The sequence below is a fragment of the Camelus dromedarius genome, chromosome 22 (assembly GCF_036321535.1).
Source record: "Camelus dromedarius isolate mCamDro1 chromosome 22, mCamDro1.pat, whole genome shotgun sequence".
Taxonomy (NCBI): Eukaryota; Metazoa; Chordata; class Mammalia; order Artiodactyla; family Camelidae; genus Camelus; species Camelus dromedarius.
This window is the reverse complement of record NC_087457.1, coordinates 14,163,705-14,179,315: the sequence shown is the minus strand read 5'-3', so window position 1 is coordinate 14,179,315 and position 15,611 is coordinate 14,163,705. Positions and strand designations below refer to the sequence as shown.

At 43.3% G+C, this 15,611-nt stretch overlaps 1 long non-coding RNA gene across 1 annotated transcript in view; it reads left to right on the top strand.

Annotated features, from left to right (window-relative positions):
• The window catches only part of LOC116149131 (uncharacterized), a 207,666-nt gene that overhangs the window by 35,866 nt on the left and 156,189 nt on the right, over nt 1-15,611 (top strand). The window contains exon 2 of the long non-coding RNA XR_004132744.2: nt 2,386-2,509. This is a non-coding gene — a long non-coding RNA (uncharacterized LOC116149131). The remainder of the gene's footprint in view (nt 1-2,385; nt 2,510-15,611) is intronic.

The window sequence follows — 15,611 nt, the reverse complement described above, 5'->3', positions numbered from 1 at the left end:
GTCTTTTTTAGTTGTTTGCCTGGCTACTTCTCTTGTTTGGCCAAATATTTGGGCCTCTGTGTGTTTTGATTCTGCTCAGATAATAAGCAAAGAGGATCAGGTGGATTTGAGAACCGTGTCTCTCTTGAGTCTGGAGAGTCCTCCGGAGATCAGATGAAAAACAGCCAGCTCATTTTTGGGATTACAGAGTTCTAGAAAACCAGGTTACATGGTACTCCAAAGGCAGTCTTGCTTCTGATATATCAGCTCTCCTGTTCTTTTAAGACTTCCCCTCTGAACATCCTCTGTTAAGTTAAAAGGGAATATTGCTTGTCTTTCTCTTACGTGGGTTGATATGGGAAAGTCCAGCCTCAGGTTTAAGATCTAACCCCAAGGTTATGTGTGTGAAGCTTGGTCCTGAAGGTAAATGATTATAAATGTTAATTTTATCTCCCTGTGGGGCTCCTTGGCTGGGAAGGATTTCTGGGGCTGGCACACCTCAGTGGTAATTATTGAGACTTGAAGGTAGTTTTTGTTTCAAGGCGAAAGACATTTGGCAGCAGCTCCTGTAGGCTCTAAAAAGCCATGTCCTTCCCCCCCCCCACCCCCTGGGGATGCCAGAACCTCTAATTTCCATACTTAAAATGTTCATGCTTTTCTCTCACCCATAGCCTGTTTCCCACTGGCTTTGAGGAACAGGTATGGCTTTTTCTGAATCATTCACATCATGGGAAACCACAGAGCTTACAACCTCGCACAATTGCCCTCGGTGCCAGTGTATCCTTTAGGCCAGTCCCTGTCGGACAGCTTTCAAATCTGCACAGCCCGACACATGTTTCACTTGAAGGGAGAAACCAGAGTTACTCAAGCAAATGATACCCGAGCTTTTTGTACAATTTATTGAAAAGATTCATCTCTTTTTCTTCCCGAGGAGCAACAAAAGCAGCACTTTTAAGCATCAAGTATGTGCCAAATGTTATGCTAACCATACAGAGAGATCGCGAACTGGAAGACACAGCTCTTGACTTTTAAAGGTCTGAGATTTGTCTGGGTAATAATACAAGTTCAAAACCAGCAGAGTTTGATTCCAAGGAACCTACATGAGGTATCCAAATCATGTGTGTGTATGTGTGTGTGTGCATGAGACAGAGTATATGATGTAGCAGGCACTGTGCCGTGTGAGGGAGATGTAATGCTGAGATGCTCGTTATGGCTCTTGCCTTGATGAGTTTGTAATCGTGCACTCATCTGTAAGAACAGTTCACGGTGCTAAGTACAAAACTCTAGATGGGCTTTGGAGTAAAATCAACTATGTTCACATCTTAGTTTTTCAGTGTACTGTAGGTAAACCTAGACAAGTTACTAAACCTCTCTAAGCCTTGCCTTCCTCTTCTGGAAAATAGGGATAGTATTAAGAACCACATAAATTTTGCAGTGATGAACAGAAGGAATGTAAGTACAACTACTGCAGGGTCTGCTATGTCGTAGATGCTCAGTAAATAATGGTTATTTATGGATAGAATGGGATTTTTTTTAAAGGCAAGTGATTAGAGTAGGTGGTGGACCATTCAAGCTAGCTGACTGAGCCACGCTTGAAGGATGAGAGGGGGAGCAGCATGTGCAAAGGCCCAGAGGTCTGAGGAAGCAGGATATTGCCCCAGGCCTGGAGCATAAGAGTGCTGGGGGTAGAGGGAAAGTAGTGGTGAAGAATTAAGTTGAACAGGAAAGCTGAAACCTGACTACAAAAGGTGTAGGATGTCTTAGTAAGAAGTCTGGATTTTTATACGAAAGACAATGAGGAATTATTGAATAGTAATTGTAGGAACATTTCTCGAAGGGAAAGCGGCTTGAACTAAACATTGGTTGATGGGTGGGATTCATGTTGGCAGAGAGGGAGGCAGGGAGGGGAGAAACAGGTATACAGAGCTCAGGGGTACAGGTGAGCTCAACACTTACAGGATGCCACCAGCCGATAGGGGCTTTCTCTTGGAGCAATCTTAGGAAGCCATTGTCTTAAATGATGATTCCAGAGGGATTTAGAGTTCAAGCGACTAAGACCGTGGCTGACACCAATCCCAGTATATTACCATCTTTTAATTATTCATAATCATATGGCTTTCTATATTTAGGTACTCATTTTTCTTTTTGGAAATAGCGATGATGCCTTTGATCATTATTGTCACATAAAGATGGTCCACTTTTACCTGAAGAATCTTGGATGCTTCCATAAGTTGCAACGAGCTTGTCTTTTTGACAACTCTGCCTCGCACTGGCTGTGGATGCAATGCCAATGTTAAACTCAAAATCAGTCATGTGGGTTGACAAGTCTAGCAGTCTTGCATGCTTGAGATCAACGTGGCGGTCCAGCGGTATGTCCCCTGACTGAACGTGTGGATGTTTCCACAGGGCATCATGCCATGAGGGGCAGACATCACCTGGGCCCCAGACGGACAAGCAACAGCAGCACCTGACTCGATTCTTCAAAACACCCCTCAGCTCTGCGATGGGACCCTTACGATTCAATCCAAAAGTAAGTCAGTTCTAAAAGAACTTTTAAACGATTTTTATTACACTTTTTGGATTTGTTTCACACAACATTGTCTCTCATCTCTCTAAAGATCATCTATGCCTTAAAAAGAAAAAAAGATTCCTGTCTCCACTTGGTTCTTTTTCCTGTTTGACTTGGTCTGTATCTTTCGTGACAGTGGTGAGATATTGAACGTGAATTGATAGCACGGTGTCGGAAAGGATGACAGTACGTACGTCAAACTTCACATTATTCAACTTCCTTTATTCCGCCTGCTTTAAGCTCACTTCCCACCTCGGCTGGCTGAGGTGGCTGGGCCTCCCATTCCTGGGCTGGCCCCCTGTGCTCTCCGCATAGGTCTGCCTGCTGCTTGTCCCTTTATCTGTCTGCATTCACCAGGGTCCAGCTTTCTCTGCTGTGTGAAGGCATTTGCCGCTCGGCCACTGTTTTCCATCCTCCAGATCATTGCTGACCTCAAACCTTTTGTCTTTGTGGGTTTATAGCTTAGCGGGTTACGGGAGGGAGAAGACATACATGCACCTGTGCGATTTACCTTTTTAAATTAGAAGGGTGTCCTTGTTTTAAAGATTTATGAATATTCGGATTTAAAAATCGTAAACTAGTCCGTTGAGTATGCAGAAAGTTACTCTGAGACTGATGCTGAGTGTTTAAACTTTTAAAGCCTGTAGGTAGGGAAAATGTGATCCTTTGACAGGTACCAGGGATTTGTTCTCCGTGGTTTGAAAGGCCTAATGGGGCATTTATCTTTAGAATATTCTTTTTCTTTGTTCTGGAATAGAATCATTTTGGTTGGGTTTCTTGCTCATGCACTGTTCCATTTTGTTGTGTTTAGGGTTGTTCTAAGCGGTTTTGAAGCACCCAAGAAAGCAAGTGCTTTTATTCATCCATTCATTTATTCATTCACAACTCAACCATTCATTTACCTGTTCATTTACTTATGTGACAAATATTTATTGAGCCTTTTCTCATTGCCCCGCCTGAACTGCAGGGAACAAGGCAAATGTAATCGTTGTCCACCTGTTATTCTGTTTAATAATGGGAAAAGCTGTGTCAGGAGCTGGAGGATGGGGACAGCTGCCCAACAGTGCTTCTCCTCACCAGAGAGCCTCAGCCATACCTGGGCACTTGTTAGCCATGCCGGGACTCAGGCCCACCCCAGACACACTGCATGGGAAACTGTGTGTTTGAACCCAGCATCCTGGCTTAAACAGCCCTCCAGGCGATTCCACTGCACACTAACATGTGAGAACCACTGTTCTAAAAAACGAACAAACAACAGGCTTAATTTAAAAAGATCAGTTTCTGTACGTGGACCGGAAAATAAGGCTGTGTAGTGTCCTGTGTCTGCAAAAAGGGGAGAGGAGATGGGGAGAAAGAGCTCTGAGATAGTGAGGCTTCCAGAAGTCCATTTAAAAGTAAATCTGTCCTGTATTCAGACTTGATTTAAAAAAAAAAAAAACAAGGACACACCACTATGTGTCTTATTGAAGATTTCTGGGATTGTTTTTTGGTTCATTTTATGTGCGTTGGAACACATTTGCTGGTTAGATGTGTGGGTCCAATCCTTATTTTATGGTATTTGTTAAAACTCTAGGTAACCCTGATGTTGAGAGAACCAGCAGGTCTGCTGTGAAGGTCGTCCTCGTCCCTGTTACCCTCCCCAGTGCCATGGTCATGGCCAGTTCTGCTCTCAGTGTCACACTGACACTTTACTGACATTCATCTTGGGGCTTTTACTTTTCTTGGGATGTGAGTGTTAGTTACTAAGAGCTGAATTATCTTAGTGATAACCTAGTATTTTACTCTTTTCAATGATGGCTTAACATTTATGAATTGATTTCCCTCTGCCTCCATTTTTTTCTCTCCCTTTTGATCACATTGTATTTCCCAGAAGGCTTCTTCTACGTTCCTGTAAATAGATGCCTGCTGGCCTTGCCCTCAGTTCACCATTCATGCCCAGATATGCCTGTATGTTTAGATTAAAGCTGTCACTCTGTCACGCAGATCACTCCGTTGGGTTTGTTAATTACGTGCAGGGACAGCAGCTGCAGTCGATGCTGTATTCATTTCTCTTGTGCCCGGGAAGGAGCGATGGCATGAGGGAAAGTGCATGGAGTGTCAGAGCTGCATCTAACAGCCCCCAGTTCCTGAAAAGCCACATGGCCTAGGAAAAAAATGTCCATCCCTCATTGCTGTATGTGCAGAATTTTGGTATCATCTTATCTCTAAGGATCGTCCCTTCCTAACACCCCATGATTCTATGGTACAGGGGTATAATCTGCACAAAGAACATTATCCTTGGGCTTTTAGCCATGGATATCATACTTACTTGGGAATCAGAAATATGAGTGCATTTGGAGTATTGGGGAGATGTTGGAAGGGGAAGATTTAATGCCCATTCTTTAAACCCTCTCCCCCCAAATCCCAGAAGCTTTTGTAGAAATTCATTTCCTAAAAACAATCAAACAAACAATAGAAGACGTTGAGTTCTTACCATTAAGTTCACTGTTATGCCAGTGGGTTTGGGTTGCTCCGCTGTGGCTTCTCTACGACAAATTCAGGTGCATCCTCACTCATGAAGATCTTCGTGGATCAGGACAGCTTGTCTGCTTCCTTCCTCCCATTCTTCAGATGTAAATCATTTCTCATCACTTCCGACTGTAAACATACTTTTGCAAGTATTCATTATGTGTGTCCTCCTCTTCTCTCACATGTTATACTGGGAGCCTTATCCTAGGAATTGAGCCATGCTCATTTTTGGGGAACCCTGTGTTCAGCACAGAGCCTAACACGTACGGAATACTTACTGAGTACACGGAAGATTCCTCATTACAGAATTCACGGGTAGACTTTTTTGTTTTCTTTCAGCACTTAAACATATTGCTGCATTGTCTTCTGGCTGGCATAGCTTCTTAAGAGGAATCTGGTTAAGTTCTCTTTTGTTCCTTTCCTTTCTTTTTGTTCTTTTTATTTCTGAAAGCTTTTACGATTCTCTATTCATTATAGGTGTTCAGCAATTTGATTGTGATGTGTATTGGTGCGGTCTTATTTGTTACTTCTGTTTTGGATTTTATTGAGATTTTTGGTTCATTGAGTTCTAAGTGTTGATCAGATTTGACAAACAATTTGACCATTATTTTCATCAATTTTTTTTCACTTCTTTTCTTTCCTCCTAACGTTCCTAATATATGTTTCTTAGACCACTTGATATTGTTCCACATGTCATTAATCTTCTACTCATTTTGTTCTTTCAGTCATTTTTCTTCTGTGTTTCATTTTGGATAGTTTCTACTGCTCTGTCTTCAAATTCACTGATCTTTCTTCTGTAGTGTACAAACTGCTGTTCATTCCATCCAATGTGTGTCTTTCATTTTAGATATTTTGTTTGTAATCTCTAGAGGTTTCATTTGGTTTACTTTTATATATTCCATTTCTTTCCACATCATACTTAGATTTTCCTCTACTTTTCTGGTTTTCTGGAGCATATGTATGATGGCTGTTTAGGCATCTTGGTCTGCTAATCTCATCGTGTGTGTCATTTGGTGGTCTGTTTGAATTGATTTCATGCTTCTTGGCATATCTGGTGATTTTTTTATTGGATGTCATATGCCATAAATTTTATGTTTTGGCAAGCCAAATTTTCTTTAAAACTGAGTTCTGACACTCAGTTAAGCTACTTAGGAGCATGTAGATCTTTTTAAAGATTGTTTTTAAGTTTTGTTAGTGTAGATCCAGAGCATCTTTTAGTCTTGGGTTAATTTATATCCCTTACTAAGGTGGTACCCTTCTGGGGACTGGACTGCATATGTATTAGTGTGTTTTTTTCCACTTCTGACTACAGCCCTCTTTGGGAATTCTTTTTTGGCATATTTTTTCAGTGGTTTCTTTCTCTAGCCTTGAGTAGTTTCCTGTCATGCATGTACAGATGAGCAATCATCCAAAGATGTGAAGGGACTTCTTTATAAGTATCTGGATTTCTCTTTCAATATGTTGTCACCTCTCTTGGTACCACACCTCACACATTCCAGCATCACGGGCCTCTATTTACTCTAATACCTATCTTCTCTACAGAGACTCCTGGAGACTTCTAGGCTGTGTGTAGATTTCTCTTCGCTGAGGCTTGGAAACTGTCACTGAGCATAAGCTGGGTCAATCATAGAACTCACTTCTTTTTGTTTCATTGTTTTCAGAGGTCAAATTCTGTCCTGCCTCTTCCCCAGCGCCTGAAAACTCAAAACATATTTCATGTGTATTTTTTTTCTAGTTTTCTAGTTGCTTAAGACCAAAGAATAAATATAGTCCTTGTTACCTTATTGTAGCCTGAAGAGAAATTCTTGAATAGAGTGTAGATCCAAAAGAATTTGTGATAGAATGGAAAAACAAAACCACCATATAAGCAATAACTGGTTCTTCACCATAGAGCAGCATTGTTCAATAGAACTTTCTGAGTTGATGGAAACGTTCTATATCTGTACTGTTCTCTACAATAGCCATCAGCAGACATGTGGCTCTTTCCAGACAAATTGAGTACTTGAAACGTATCTAGTATGTCTGAGGAACTGAATTTTTAATTGCATTTAATTTAGCCAATTTAAATAGTAACAGGTGGCTAGCGGCTACTCTATTGGACAATGTACATCTAGAGACTTTAGAAAAATGTTAGCAAGACTGGCACAGAGAGAATGTTAGCGAAGCAGAACAAGGCTAGGTTGAGGACCAGGGGTGGATGTTTCTCTTTTCAGGTAGAACAAAGCTGAGTCATGTGTGCTTAAGGCTTGTGCTGAAGAAGAGAACAGGAAAATAAGGGAGACATGATGACATAATGTAGAGAGGGTTACATGAACTAACTTTTCAAAAACTACTTTGGACTCGTGTGCTAGTCATTGTTGCTAATATTATTTCCCTAGGGATCGGAGGTTAAGGTGAGCAATTGCATAACAGATATCATGAATGAGTAGGGACGTCTGTCTTAATTCCAGCATTCTCTCCCATTTAGCGCTTTAGGGATTTCTAATCCCAAAGAGGCCAGTTTATGACGTCTGGGCTGTGCCCCAAGGTATTCATGGACAGAATAGTTAAATTGGTCAAGGATAGCACCTCTTCCAGGATGTTAAGGAATTCTAGCATTTTTCCCAATCTGGAGCATAGAAGACAAGGAGGAGCTGCCCTCGAACTTGCCTTTCACAGTTTTCTGTTGTCCAGAGTGATCATCCATAGTGGCATCAATTCTTGGAAGCCCTCTTCCTGAAGCTCAGATATTGAAAGATGAGCATGTCAGGGACCCTTTCTTGTGTGCAACTCTCATGATAACTGGTGACCTGGGGATGTGGGAAACGTACAAGGATCTTCCCAGGATGATGTACAAGTCTGTAGTAACTTCAGGCTAGGTCACAGTCAAGGGGTCTATTGCTCCCTTTGGATGCTGAGTTACATTTTAGTGTCTGTATGGAAGTTTTGTTTCTAGGTTATCATTCCAAGAAGTTTTGTTTCTAGGTTATCATTCCTCTTCATCATTGGCCTATTTTTATGGGCCAGACCATCAAAGAAAATAGGAGATAAATTGCCTCGTTTGCCGTCTGTACCTACAGTGCAGTATATATAATTCACTAAAAGGTACATAAACACACAGACGTCTATTAGTCACTGTCAGGATATCTAACAGGTTGGCTTGCTTGTACCTAATCCACCATTAGTTTTAATCAGAAATATGGTGTACTCATGTTTTTCTTTGAAAAATGCTTATCTTTAACATATAATAAGCCAGCCTGCAGACATTAGTTACTGGATCGTAAGAGCATATTAGAGGTTTTGCAGTAGTCCCTGGTAGGTCACAAAGGTAACGGGGATTAGGATGGAGCACTGCGGTAAACTCATTCACAGAAGGAACATGAGAAACATCACAAGGAGTTCTTGCAAGGAAACTGGCAAGTCACAGAGCCAGGATTTGAATCTGCATCTGTTTTGCCCCCTCGATGCTGGACTTTTCCACAGACTCCCTTAAGGCCGGGCCTGTGTAGCTCACACGCTGACAAGCCTCTCAGGGCAGAACACATCCAAGTCTTTGGGCAGTTTAATGGTAAATGAATTAATCCAAATAATTAAATGTCTCAAGCATATTAAACACAAAATAACTAGGACATGGTTAGATCTCCACATGAATTCCTCCTGATGAAGCTCTTTCTGCTGTGACAGAAATAAAATAAAGCCTCTCGGTAATTAGAAGCATATACAGCAATTAATTCTACATGTATATGGTCTTTCTTTTTTTTTCCAGAACTGTATTTTAATTTTTTAAAGCGCCATTTTAGTATCTGTGCTGTAACTGAAAATTATTTGGGGAAGGAGGCAGGAGGAAGAGGATTTCAGTGGCAGCACAAACAATTTTTAATGCAACAGCTGCCAAGCTTAAATCAGCCACGTGCCTGTTAGAGGGAAGATGGTCTGTGGCTCGTGCCTCCCGCTGCGAGGTCATTGGTTTGAGTCTAGTCAAAGCTGATCATGGCTGAAGGTCACCTTCACTTGATTGCTCCTTGGTGGCCTCCGTCAGTGAGATAGTGGACTTATCCAATTTCTTGCTGGACAACCACCCAGGACGAATTCTGAAGGCCCTCCTCCTCCCTTCTTCCACTATCCCCTCTCCCCTCCCCCTCCCCCTCTGCTATGCACTGAGAGGCATCCAGGAGAACACCAGTTTGGAAGCAGCAAGCACATTCGCTTCAGTTGCTGTTGATCATGATGGCTGGAGATGAGCACAGGAACAGATGTGAAGTTCACTGCTTCTACTCCACCCATCTTCAAAGTCCATCTTAGGTCCCAGCTCACCACGAAGCTGCCCAGGACCAGTAGCCCATGAGGCCCCATGAATTCCAGCTGTCTCTGCTGCCTGGGGACACTGTGATGGCTCATTATCATTCATGACTTCAGATTATTAACGTACTGTGATTTTGGATGCTCAGTTGGAAAACAGCAGGCAGGACATTAAAATCTATTGTAAGTTCATTGACTCAGGAACCTTGGCTTAATATAAGCCTTCAAATGGCCTCATTTGAACAACCGTGGTTTCCACCAAGGAGTCCTTCCCCGAGGCCCTCCTTAATACAGCAAGTCTCGAAGTCACCTACAGCAATCACACACCAGCTGCATCCTTACCCCTGCATGTAGGAAAGACTGCATCAGAGGTGGGTATGCATTCTCTCAGGCGGCCTCCTTAATGTCCTTACCCCACGTACACCTTAGAATTCCTACATCCCTTTAAGAAACAGGTAGAATACTAACTAATCAATTAGCTAGTTAACTTCATATGTAAATCTGTAATCTCCTGAATACTTTTCCATCATAGCTCTATCTTTTTCTTTATTGAAGTATAGTTGGTTGGTTTATAATGTTGTGTTAAATCTCTGGTGTACAGCATAGTGATTCAATTATACATATATATGACGTTTCATATTCTTTTTCATTATACACTATTACAAGGTATTAAATATAATTCCTTGTGCTATACAGTAGGACCTTGTTGTTTATCTGTTACGTATACTAGTTAGTATCTGCTAATCTTGAATTCCCAATAGATCCCTTCACCTACCTCCTTCCCCCCAGTAACTGTAAGTTTGTTTTCTAGGTCTGTGAGTCTGTTTCTGTTTTGTAGATAAGTTCATCCCACATATAAGTGATATCATATGGTATTTTTCTTTCTCTTTCTGGCTTTCTTCAGTTAGAATGATGATCTCCACGTCCATCCATGTTGCTGCAAATAGCATAATTTTATTCTTTTTTATAGCTGCGTAGTATTCCACTAAATGAGTCTTTAGGGATACAATGTTGATTTCTTTTTCACAGAGGTGACAATAGGGAAAGAAGATGCTATCACTGGTTCACCTTTCCCATCAACTCATCCTGTTACGTCTGTGTACGCTGGGTCAAAAAACAACCTTCTTTCTGGGAGAGTTATTCTCCCTGGCAGTGCACGTGTGAACAGAGAGGGAGAAGGTCAGCATTCTCTTGGTCACTGAGCTCCACCAAAACCACCTTAGAGGATATTGGGATAAAGTATCTCAGAATGGATTACCAAGGAGCACATGACTGTAAGCCTGAAATGTGAATTTAGCATGCCTGACGGCAGCCAGCTCCCTTGGCTTTATGCCTTTATGGGATAGAGAATTAGATGTTGTTGCCTTGTTCAGTGATGCCGCTGCTTAAGTACCAGTCCGGGTACAGCCCAGCTGAGATGCTCTCCGATTCCGAGCTCTCCAAGGCAGGAAGTGCAGAAGGCCTCTATTTCCAAAAGCCATTAAGGGAGAGTTGCAGGCACTCACTCAAGCTTTCACTTTAATAGCAAAAAGCCTCCATCTCGGGGGCTTAAGTCCATCTCCAAGGTGAACCCAGGAAGGTGGCAGAAGTGTAGCTATTATTATAGCAATTTGTTCCCTACAAACAGCAGCTCCTGGGGTGGAGAAATGCGAGTAGTTAACTTGATTTTTTTCCTCCCGGATTATGTTTTTTCCTGAGTCCCCATGGTGCCACCTCAGAGAGGGCAGAACAGCCTTTTTTCCTGTCCTCCTGTCCTCCTGAGGACAGCCCACCATCCACTGGTTCCTGCAGAAGCCCAGTCTCTTCCCAGTGGACAGTCAGACGTGTTGGGAGTAGAGAATGTCATCCTTTAATCAAAAGACACAGAGAAATGCAATTATCCTACAAGGAGAACAGGAGAAAAAGTCGGCACCCACCCCAGTCTTCCACAATTTCTGAATCGTGCTGGTGATGCTGTTGAAGGGAAGAGTTGGTTTGGTGGCTTTTGTGAATCTAGAATTTTTTTTTTTTTTTTATCTTTTAGGGCTCTGAAAACAGGGCTATCTTTCTTTTGTTTACAGACTGAATGAAAGTCAGATATCCTCCCATATTGCCTGAGAGATGAAAAATACACTTTGTTTTTTGCTTTTAATATCCAGGCTTCCAAAAAAAGTCATATTTTCTCAGATTCTTATCTGGGGCTGGCATTTTTTTGTTTGTTTTTTTGTTTTTTTCCTTTTCATCTCCAACAGAGCAGAAGTGGTAAAGCACATAAGGAGGAAAATTTTACTCCCTTGTAATTAAATAATTCCAGAGAACTCTTCCATATTTCAGGGAAAGAATGTTAAATCTGAGCTTGGGGAGGGTGATGGCGGTGCTGGGTTTTATTTCCCTAGCCTGTAACAAGAAGTATGAAAAATATTGATCTGCTTCGGAGAGATGCCAGAGCAACTTAATTAAAGTTGTTTAAGTACTTCGGAATCTTTTGATAGAAAGAAGCACATAAAAGCGTAATGTGCTTTAATTTAACGTGAACTTTTCAGAAACCAGAAGGAAGCCTTTCCCCACCTCGTCCCATTTCAAAACAATGTGCTGGGGAAGTTATCTTTCAATATCCACGTATATTTGGTTGTGATAAATTTAGTCTTTGACCTTTAGCAGATGTGAAAGTGGAAACAGAGAGAAATTGGACCTGCTGGGACGGCTGCTGCCTATTCTGCAGAGGCTCTCGGCACACTGATTGGCTGGAAGACACTTGGGAGGGCTGGTAGATGACTCTTAATGAATCCACCCCATGGGGGGAGGAGAGCCTGGGCTTCTAGGACCCTCCGCAAGATAGCTCACACGAAACAAAGACTAAAATAGTCAGTAAACCTAACTTCATGGCAAAAGGCTGGCAGGAAGCTCTGTCGGACTCATGTTGGGGGTAGACAGTTTCCCCCTCTTGGTTCTCCGCAAGGTACAGAGTACACATCTCCCCCGAATAAAAGGCTCCGAAGGCAGATTCTTAGCTGATGCCTCCCAGAAGCAGGATGGCCTTCTGTCAACCGACTCAGTCTTGATCTCAGCTGACAAGACCTTGACTTCTCTCCTTCACCCTGTCAGCGACTTGACTGATCCACTTTTCCCTCTTCCAGGCTCCCGGAGTCCTCTCCCCGGCGTGTGTCTGCTTAATAAAGTCATTGTTGAAGTGCTGTCTCTTAACTCTCACCCATGGGAGACCTGGATGCATTTCCATACTCATTACAGACTTCCTTTCTGGCTAGTCAGGCCCTGACTGCGACTTCTTGATGCGCTTGTAGGAGAAAGCTGTGCTCGGAGTTTTAGCAGGAACAGCCTCCTTCCCGTAAGACACCCTGCGTGATCACGGCCTGAGCTTGGTGCTGTCGGGGAGGATGGAATCGGGGCTTGGGTGGGGAAGAGGAGGCTTCACCTGAGTCCCTGATGGCCTTGGGCTCACCTGGGAGGGACTGTAAGAACAGAGCCACACGCTGGACTGAAGACAGACTAAGGGACGGGAATCCCACTGTGCTGGGGGGACCTTTCCTATCTTGGGCTCTCTCCTAATGAAGGGAAACTTCAGCTATAGGGTCAACCCCCTCATTTGTTTTTGAGGCAAAAAACAAATGACATTTGCTGTCTGATGGGGTTTCATGGCCTTCTACACTGGCCCGGGCCACCTTCATGAACTAGTTGGTCATTACAACTCTCGTCTGCTGGCTTCATCACTCTTACCACAATTCTGCCTTTATTCTCACTGTGGGATATGAACTGGGCTTGTTAGTATTTGAGTCGTGGCTTTTCCCACTGGAAGGGGTTTGTTTATCCCTCTGGCCTTGGCGCCCTGGGTGTCTCTCATGGGTAACTCCTGCCAGGTTTTACTCATAGAACCCCCAGCTGACCTCAGACCCTGAACTAACCTCCCAAATGGACAGTCCGTGGCACCGCACTGCTGGAAGTGGGCAGGTGAGATTTGGAGTCCGTGTTACTGTGACAGATCCTGGACACTAGAGTGCCATTCCATTCGTTTTCTCTTAATTTCCGCCGTGATGGTTCGGGTGGTGTGGTGACCAGCATTTCAGCTCCCCAAACTGCAGGCCACCAGACACCTGGAATTCTGCCAATCTGCTTCCTACAAGATTGGAGCCTCCTTCTCCTTTTTCTTTCAGAAGCTGGGTGGTTTCTAATATAAGTTAGTGTTCTTGTACTTTATCTTCTGCTGAATATATTGCATATTATAACCATAGCATAACTTATTTGACTGTCCCTTGATAACATGTGGTTTCTGTTTTTTTTCTATTATGAATATATATATATATTTTTGGGTAGTAACCATTTTATTTTTTGGGGGGGTAATTTATTTATTTGTTTGTTAATTTTAATGGAGGGACTGGGGATTGAACCCAGGACCTTGTGCATGCTAAGCATGTGCTCTACCACTGAGCTACACCCTCCCACCACAAGAATATCTTTATGCATATTTTTTTGTGATCATTGTTTCAGTCGGAAACACACCTGGAGATTAAACTTTGGGTCGTAGGGTATGACTAGTTGGGCAGATCTGCCAAATGGTCTTCCTAAAAGTTGTATCAGCATTGCTGCCAAGGAAGCTCTTAGAATCTAGTGCTTTCCCTCCATATGATGTTAAGCTGCTCCCTCCGTACCCTACAGATCTCAGCTAAAACGTGGCCTCCCTAAGAAACAGCCCCTGACCTCTGCACCTCCTCCTCTGTCTCTCTCACTTGAATGTGTCCTGCCCCGTCGCTGGGGCAGGCCTGGAGCCTGAGTCCGGGGGGCCTGGCCTTGGCATTGAGACCGACTGCAGCCGGCCTGGACTCCGGTTCTGCTGGAGCCTGAGGCCACAGGGATGAGTCTGGAGCCTGGGTTGAGCTGGACTCCTAGGTCTGCAGGGACAAGCCTGTAGTCTGGGGCTGTAAAAGCCGGCTTGGCCCTGGGCCCACTGGAGATGGCCGGGTGCTGAGGTGAGCCTGGGTCGCAGGAGCTGGCCTGCATCCTGGAGTCTTGGGTGCTAGCCTGGAACCTTGGGCTGTGGGGCCCCAGGATCTGGGGCAAACCTGATGCTTCACTGGGGCGGGCCTGGTTCTGGGGTCTGCATTGAATTCGGGCATTCATATGACTTTCCTTCCCCTCTAGGGCAGTTGTCTTTCTCTGTGCTGGGCTTTGCGGACCTGGGGCATGTGAAACTGTCCTTTCTACTCTCTTACATGCATCTTGTCTTATTTCTGTGCTTTACCTGGGTGTTGTAGTCTCTCATCTAGAGTTCTTACCTCTTGTGCAGGTTTTTTTGCAGGTGGATAGTCATCCTGCTAGGGGAGGAGCACTGGGAACTCCAGTTTCACTATCTTGCCGACATCACTCTAGCTGAATGATTCTTTTTCTACTGCTCTGAGACTGGGATTGTACCAACAATGGGTACAATAGTTAAGAGAAGCTTGGCGCAGGCACACATAGAACAAGGAGTCATTTGGGGTTATTTCGGTTCCAATGTATCTTGGACACTGAGTTTCCACTGGGCTTGCTTGGTGGGGTGAATTGTTGAGTGATGAGTGGCCTCAGCCAGGGTCCAGAGGAGGACAGGACGAGGGCTTTTGGAGAGATGCTCTACCACTGGCGTGAAGAAGGATTATGCGCTCATTAATATCATGCCTTAAGCCACCTACATGACCTGGAATATGTCACTTAAAATCTCTCAGCTTATTTTGCATGTCTGTTTAGCTCATGAATTCCTGCAAAGATAAAAATAAATACAAGGTTAAAGATCCCCAAACACTTTGCAAACTTAGTGCCACTAAAACATGGGTACAAATCATTGCCATAAAAATTCATCAGATTCCTTAGACAATCTTCTCTATTGTAAGACGAGTAAGAACTCTGATCCAATACATAACCAAACTAGAATCTGGAAACATAAAGAAGACTTTCTATGAATGCCCTAGTTTTTCTTTTCAGCATTTAGCATAATGAGGTTTCAGTCCTTGTCGGATGGAAAAATGGCTGGTCCCACATGTAAATGGCAGGCAGTATGAGAGAGGGCGTGCCCAGGTGCATCCCTCTTTGAGACTTGCCAGATGTTCTCAGTGCATAGGAATTAATATACAAGTTGGCTTTCTATGACATTGATGGGTCAAGAAACAAGCACAAATCTGGGGGCAGGTTCTGCCAGCAAATGTCCTCAATTCTGATATAAATTGATGCAAACCACTAATAAAAAAAAAAGTGAAATGTGGCCAGGAAAGCAAGTAATTACCTGATTTCTTTAAACTAAATACGTGTTGCT